The sequence below is a fragment of the Numenius arquata genome, chromosome 18 (assembly GCF_964106895.1).
Source record: "Numenius arquata chromosome 18, bNumArq3.hap1.1, whole genome shotgun sequence".
Taxonomy (NCBI): Eukaryota; Metazoa; Chordata; class Aves; order Charadriiformes; family Scolopacidae; genus Numenius; species Numenius arquata.
Window position 1 is genome coordinate 7,352,548 of NC_133593.1, and position 8,669 is coordinate 7,361,216.

Below are 8,669 nucleotides of genomic sequence, written 5' to 3' on the forward strand. Positions count from 1 at the left end.
CTATCAGCATTTTTTCAACTTGGTTTGTTTTTTTTTAACACATTAATCAACACAAAGTCTCAGCAGACCCCTAAAGATCACCCCCAGGCGTCAGTGAACTCCTTCCTTGTGAAAGCTGAACGCTCACCTTTACCTTTCATTTTCTATCTTTTAACCAAATATTTATCCATGCAAAGACCTTTTCTGTGGATATTCAGGATTTCAGCGGATATTTACTTCCCTTGAAACCTTGTGATGAAGCGTCTTGTCAAAAGCTCCTTCTGGTAACCTAAGCAAATTATCAGCCCAATTTCCCCAGTATACCTGTTTGAAATACTTTAACACGCCAACCAGTAGTGACCACTGCACACAGAGAAACACTTAAGTTTTGTGGACAGAAAGGCTATCGCTAGGACTGGAGGGTGGGTTCCCTCCAGAGAAATAAATACCAGTCTCCATTACCTGTTCCTCCATCTTTACTACTTTATATGCAACATTTTTCATGCATGCCTAGGAATAGGTGTCAGCAGAATACATCATTCCAAATCAGCTGTGCTGCTATGAGCTAGCTGAATTAGTTACTACTTGCTAGGTGGATGCTGAAAGACCTTTGATCTTTAGAGGCTAAAGTAGGAGCTTGAGTGTCAGGGGGTTTTTTTGGTTTTTTTCTTTCCAAAGATTTCTCCAGAAACTAAATCCTTGAAGTAGGGCTGCATTACTTCCGACTGCATACAATTTCACTGACAGTCTTACAGGTCAGTGTAAAGAAGCCCGCATAACCCAGACTAAATGTGTAAAGCAAGTACAAACTGTAGTTCGCACTTTAATTCGAGGTAAAACTAACAGAAACTGTTCCAAGGAAAACTGCAACTAACAGCAGCTTTGCCTGCTAACATCAAGAACACAAAACAGGTGATAACAGGTGAAATTCCCCATTGTATACATGTACTGTAGTGAGACATTACCAAAGCAAAGACCCAAAAAAACTTCACTTAAATAGCCCCTGAACATGGTTATCTTCGCCTCTGCTGTTTCCCTACTTCACACATCACTGCTCAGTGAATCAGTCATTCAAAGGATTTTTTTTTGTTGGGGTTCGGTTTTTTTTTTGTTGTTTTAACATACTCAGCTTTGGACGGTGCAAATAAGATTCCCAAATCCATTCCTCAGATCAAATAAAGGTAATTACAGAGCTTACTGTGGGCGATTCCCAGTGGGAGGGTGGGAGTGGCCACGGGTGGGGCTGCGAGGTGAATACTGTGCAGGCACAACAGAGAAAATGGGAATGTACCACACCCATCATAAAACATGCTGCCACAGCCAGCAACAGAAACCATTAGGGTGGATCATCATACACACCTTCTCATAAAGACAGAAAGATGGCATGAGATCCCAAGATGAACTCGCAAGTCACAGGGAGATGAGCATGACTCACCGAGAGAGAAAAGGAACGTAAAACAGATTGTGAGGCTGCTGAAGGATCTGTGTGTGCCCTGTCCCAGCCACGTTCCCTCCTACATGATGTTCCCCAAAAGGGATTAATAGGGCACACCGCATTGCATACAGCCCTTGAGCTATCAATAGGTAATTCATGAGAACAGCTATTAATCACGTTTATCACACTAGGACATAAGGAGGAAGGAACAGGGCCAGGTACTCTGTTGGGTGCAGAGTAGCTGGCAATTCCTGACCCATGTTACTTATTATGTCATTCAGTGGTTCTCACATTTTTTGAAACGTTAACCAACCTCATCTCTTAGCATTTGCCTTTAAAACCAACTGACGTTTGACTTTCAATTAAAATTTAATGGTGAACTCTAAAAAGAGCGATCTTAGAGAAAATATCGTGGACAGCCACTAGGACCACTGGGGAAACCAGGAACTAGAATGGCCACAGTAGAAGGGAAAGGGATACATTGGAATATATCAAAAGAACTAATGACGTGATAGAAGAAAGTAAAGTGACATGGACTTCCACTGAAGGGAGAGGAAAGGAAAGAGGATGGATAAAACAATACTTAGAAGGAGGTAACCTACACGGTGGGAGAAAGGGACACTGAAGGGAACAAAAGATTATATGAAACAGGGCTATAAAAAGGCAAGAGTGAAGCACAGATGCAGGAACTGTGAGGGATACATGGAAAAGAGCAAAGTGATAATTCCCTATTATATTCTCCTCGCTTTCAGCAATCTGCAGTTCATGAATTTTTGAGCCAAAGAAAGTATCTCTTTATCTGCCATTCAATTTAATGGCTATAGCCGCTGTATCTTTGCTTCTTCCTATGACTTTTTTTATGTCACATGATTGTACTGAGAGCTCCCCTACACTTGAAGGTACACACTTTGGTGAAGCACTGGAACAGGTTGCCCAGGGAAGTTGTGGATGTCCCATCCCCGGAAATGTTTAAGGCCAGGCAAGATGGGGCTTTGAGCAACCTGCTCTAGTGGAGGTGTCCCTGCCCATGGCAGGGAGGTTGGAACTAGATGACCTTTAAGGTTCCTTCCAACTCTAACCATTCTATGATTCTATAATTCTACTCTTGTTGCATCTCTACATTGCTGCTCCTCAGCCCCGCTGCAGAGTAAAACTTTGCTCTGAATTCAGCGTAAAGAATTCAGTTAGACACTTGCTATGAGCAGCCCATGAACACACTACGCCGTTATCTCTTGTGCTGGTTTGACCTGCCAACCAAGTCGGTTATTCATGAAAGAATCACACAGTTTCTGTATCATATTAACTACTTCAGCTCCTGGAACTGTGTCTGCCTTCATGCTTAGATGTCTAGTAGAAATAAAGCAATGAAATTTCATACTCCTCATTCAGGAAACAGGACGATCATTCATCCAGAAAACAGGACGGAGTATGCAAAGGATAGGGTTTTGAAAATACCCTCAGAGTTGGAAAGCTGGTAGGGACAGCTAACATCTTTTTTTTTTATCAGGTTAACCGGTCTAGTTGGAAAGACGTGTTAGTGTTTATTATGATGAGGAAAAAAGGTGCGGGGAAAACCAAGTCCAAGTGACAAGTTCATTCACCTTCCTAGCTCAATATTTCCATGCTTGGTCTCTGTTGAATGCTGAGTTCCCTTTCTGCTGAGCTAATTATATCAGCTCAATGCCTGTGAGGGACTTTTCTCTATCAAGGGCTTCCCAAATGATGGGTCTGCCCAGTCTATGAGAAATACGGAAGTTCTTACAGTTCTTACAGCCATATTGCATGAATTTCTGCCATGTTTTCTATTTCTGCATTAATAAATAGCTTAGCATTAGTGATAAAATACATGCCCAAAATGACAGGATATGCAATGCAGCTGGGGAGAAGCCCTATGATCTGCTTCCCTCTATTCTGAGTGAATCGCTGTGTCCTTGGAGAGTATCTGCTGTGTAAACACCATGGTGTGCCTACATCTTCAACACTACACATAGTGTTTGTCCTCCCATCCCAGAAAGGTGTGAGCAGAACCAGAAGTTGTTCAAGGAAAGGCTGCAGGTATAACCAAAGGTCTGGAATAGCTTCAGAATGAGAAATGACTAAGCAAGTTTCAGCCCAGAAAAAAGGAAAATAAAATAAAAATGTAATAAATCACAAAGTCCTTTGCAGGGACAGACGTTCCTCCTTCCACACAGCTGGTGTCCAAAGTAACAGAAGCAGGATAAAACATAAACAAAAAGAAATGCTAAAATGTCGATGTAAGGATGGGAACCTGGACTAAAGACCACAGCGACAGTAACATTGCCTGTGTATTTTACTACGTTCAGATGTCCTGGATCTGCTTGTTAAAATGTTTTATTCCACACAATAGATTTAGGACAAATGTGCTTCTTTTTTTTTTTTTTTTTCAAAAAAAAAAGGTTGTTTATACAGATAGTTGTAGTATTTTATAGATGTGTTCCTACAGCAGATTAAACACCTGCTGCAAACACTCCACTTTTCTCCCCACCTACCAGGAAACACCTGGATGTTCTGGAGCTCCTCCCTCCTCCTGCTCGAGAGCACACCTGGACATGGTGGCAATTACCCTAAGTCTCTACACAGTCCACAGTGATCACTTAGTATTCAGCCTTGCCTACAAATGGCCCTTGATGAAAAGAAATAAACCCTAATAATTCAGGAATGATCTCATAAAAAATGGCATCCTTCTCTTATATAAGTTCAGTACCTTGATGTAGGTGACCCAAAATTTTGGTAGACATCTTACTGGTCTATGATAGTGCAGGCCACTACGCTGTCTATCGCTCCTAAATTTCTCAGACTTGCTAGATCCAGGCTGCTGCTGCTGCTGCTTCTTCATTTTTCCATTCATCATTACATCTTTTGCTATTTCATAATGCCACCATGTTTCTACCACCCAATTCCCTTCAGTAATATTTGTCTTAATGCACAATCTTAATTTATCACTGTATATGGATGTCAATTGATTTACTTTCTCTCAAATCTCTAATGACAACAATAAATGACAACAGAGTTCATCCTAAACCCTGAATTACCCCACTAGACAACCTCCTCTGTTTAAATTTATCAAATTAAGTTCATCATTATTCTAGTCATGTGTCAGTTTCACATAACAAGTCTCAAACCCAAACTCATATGGAGTTTGGAATTATGAAATTATGGAATTATTCCACAACCAGATCTACTTGAGTAGAAGCCATGCTTCTATGGAGTTCTGAAACCCAACTACCTACATATAAACTCATCCAACGTTGTAACATTCGGGTTATTTATATCACTCAGAGTAACTATTCCATAGGAATTAATTCATACAGAGGGATGTGACATCGGGCAAGCTGTAATGCAGATGTAGTCAAACCTCTTTCCTCCTCGATAGGTACTACCGAGAGGGTAGCAAACTCATCCCATTTAATATGATGCAGACAGGGTTCTCATGGTTGCAAACTTTCTTCACCCATACTTGAGATTATCACTGCTCCAGCCCTGATGAATTAAGCTTATTTTCCACGTGCTCCCACTAAATATGCAAAAGTTATTTCCAGAAATAGCTAAATGTGGGCAGTAACCACCAGCTAACCATGAGAGAACTGAGCTCAGAACCCTTGAATAAGAAAGCAAAAATAGCGTAGTTAAATTAAACAAAGACTCACAAACAGATCTAAATTCAGAAGAGAAGAAATTACAGTCCTCAGAAGCTCTGTAAAAGCTATTCAAGTATCCTATAATCAAGGTCCAATACATACTATAAAGAGAAGCCAGAAAGCAGTAAGAAATGCATGTGGCTAAACCAGAGTTTAGTGCTGTGCTGGGCAGGGTGAAATCCTGCTCCTGAAAATGTCTTTGAAAAATAGGGCAAGCCTCAGCGACAAGGGTGGTAGAGATCAACAAAGCAATCATAGATATCACCAACCATGATCCAGCACAACCTTTGGTGTCAATCTGTCAGGAATAAGCTTAGAAAGTTAGTTTTGCATTCATTCTATGAATGCAAACACAATTTGTGATCCTCATTAATACATTCCTTTTCTTCTGAAAGTTTCCCATATAAACAGTTACACGTAAAAATATTCCTGTATACGTGACAAGTGTTAGTCACAAAATTTTGGCCACTTCTACAATATTTGGGACATGACATTATTGGGGGGCAGATTTTTAACTGTAAACTGAAAAGTGGGACTGTAAAACCTGATGGCTTCTCTGACTCCTTTCTCATAGAAGACTCGGGAAAAAAAAAGAAAAACAAACCCAGATAGTTGCTTCTTTCTTGCATTAGAAAACACCGGTGTGATTTGGAGAGGAAAAAGATGATTTAGTGTTTTGGGGGAGGGGGCAGAGAAGAGAGCAGATCACAGAAGCCAGTGTCAAGCGAGGATCAGGGAGCTGCCGCCGGCATGCATGCGGAATGAGCTAGGAATTGGGGAGCATCCAAACACACCTTCCTCTCATGAAAACTGATCTCAGCCCCAAGGGACGGAGAGGGCATTTACAGTAACACACAGCGTTTAGAGCAGTTCGGATTGCTCTGTCGAGCTCTGGTGAAGTGTATCACCGGCAAAATGCCCTCCAATAGCCAGAAAGGACACAAAACCAGGAATTGTTTAAACGATGGATTGCTGCCACAGGACTGCAGTCATGCAGAGCTAATAGATCAGCCGCTAATACCTTGCTTATCCAAACGCTCAGCTGAGGTTACAGTTTCTCACTTTTTTCTTTTTTGAAAGATAGTTATCTTATCATAGGAGCCTAGGATTGTCACGCAACATTTACAAAAGCAAAAATGACATGGGCTGGGGAGAAATGGTTCCAGCTACATCTGGGATAATCAGATACCTCTTTTTCCAAAGCAAAGCATCATTGTTTTCTTTAACACGTCCTACATCCAGGCAACCCACTATTTCCTTAAGCTCTCTGTCTTGCAGGAACAGTTTATTGTAAATGATTTATTGTAATCGTGATTATTGACAACCTCCACTGACCGTAATTTCTTCTCTCTTAAAGAAGATTTGTCAGTAAGTGGTCGGATTTCTCTTTGCTAAAATCTATATTAAGAATGCAAAGTGGGTTTGTTTGGTTGGTTGGGGTTATTTTTGTTGTTGTTATTTATTCTTTACACAGAATAAAATTAGTGTCCCTATGGAACATTTTAAAAACAAAAGATGAGATTTAAAGAACAGTAAGAGCAAAGATTTTTCAGTATGTTAATTTGGCAGTTTCTACTTATCCGTATTCATAGCCTGATGCGATACAAATGACTTTTGGAGCGAGAAGTTTGGACTCCAAGAAAAAATAAGAAAGTCAGAAGTACATGGCCAGAGGTTTTTCTCTCACAGCAAGACATACACCATGTGCCATTTCTAGGATAAGGATAATTTGGAGAGGAGGTTATTACTGAGCTGCTAAGGAATGGTGCCTATCTTAATGTGAAAACCGAAAACAGCACTGTGCTCGTAGACTTGGGATTTTTCCCATAGGGGAGATCCCTCTGCAATGGATTCTCGACAAAGGCATTAAATAACCACCGCTGAATGCAGAATATCAGCTCAACATTGCTTTAGTACAAGGCTGCATCTTATTTAATATTCAGTAAAACACTTTCTCTATGCAGGGGGGAATTTTTATAGTATTAAAATGGCAGTAAGACTCCTCCTTTCCAGCAAAATGGAATTCATAAACAGGACCTGGCAAAAGTCTTGGAGGGGAGGGACAATAATAATTTGGTTTTCCTGGACCTTTTGTATTGACTGTCTGAATAACCATGATATATTGGCTTTGTTTTCAGAAAGGAAGTCTGATTGCCTTCAGTGAGCAGACCTAGACCTTTCTGACCTGTTGAATTAACCCTTTAGATAATGCTTCTTTTTACCTGGTTCTGTCACAGATCCTAATGGTGAACATAATGAAAACAGAAAAGCTTCAGGCATTATTATGCTCTGCAATCAGAGCTTTTTGACTTACCATTTTTCTTGTTTTCATTAATCTGATTTTCTTGAAAGCAAGCTCCTCCTTTTTCTTTATTTGGGGCCATTTGTCAAATGTCTCTTGCAATGCAGAAGTCATTAGGCAGGAATCGTAACTGTACAAAAGCTTTTAATAAAATTCTAATGCTTAAGACCACAAATTAGGCAGCTGGGTTGAAAAATTGCAGTACAAAAGAGAGGTCAGACACAGCTTTGTACAACCTGAAGATAAGTGGGAAACCAGCACTAGGAGGGCAGACAGTGTGGAACATTTACAAACATACACACACGTATATTTCCTAGTTGTCAGTTTTCCCACCTGTTTCTTTCAAGATGAGCATCAGTTAGAAGTATATCTCCCCATCAGCCTCCAGTTAAGCTACTGGGAGAAGAGTCTGTGCCTAAGACATTTCTGAACTTTATCTAACATCATTTTTTCCTGATATACTACTACAGGTCTCATACTTGGTTTCCAAGCCGCATTGTGCTTTTTCCCCCCCGGGCAATGCAGTCTTACTCATCATAAATATAGATTTCTCTTTGAACTATAAGGGCAAAAAGGGTTTTCCACATTTTTAGGTGATATATCTTTGTTAACCAAACCTAATAAACCCCTTACTTATTTACCTGACAGCCATTTAAACACGTGGCACAGACCTTGCAAATTAACTCTTGAAGTAAAGTGGTTTTTTCTCCCCGATTTGCACACCTGAGATCTAACCTATGAACACAAGACGTCTTTACATGGGTCTGCACTTGGTGCAGGATTATTTGCATGACATAGGAAGAAAATGCAAGTTCTTCTTTTGCAGTTTTACTGTATGATTACAGTGAACAAGGGCTGGGGAAAAAGCAGGGTAGAAAACAAAATACTAACAGATTAAATGTATTCCTCTTAATCCAAAGAACACCATTAGCTGTGTCTCATATATTCAAAGATCAAAGATTGGGAGCTTGAGAGGAGATACAACTAATAAAAATAGGTATGGAATGATGAAAGTTATTACCATATCTCATGCAAAACAGAATGAAAAGGCTGAAAGGAGTGCTACTAATAAAAAATAAAAAGTGAAAATGTAAGTCTGTAATAACAGCCAGTCTAAGTAATGACAGCAAAAAACCCCTTTTATTTTATATAGTCCCACTGAAAGCAATTGGGGTGCATTTATATAGCAATCTCTCAATAAAGCAATATTGCTAAATTTGCATAACCCCAAAGCAATGCATTTTTGTTAACTTATGAACCGACAGAAAACAAAGCAATGACTTGATTACTATAA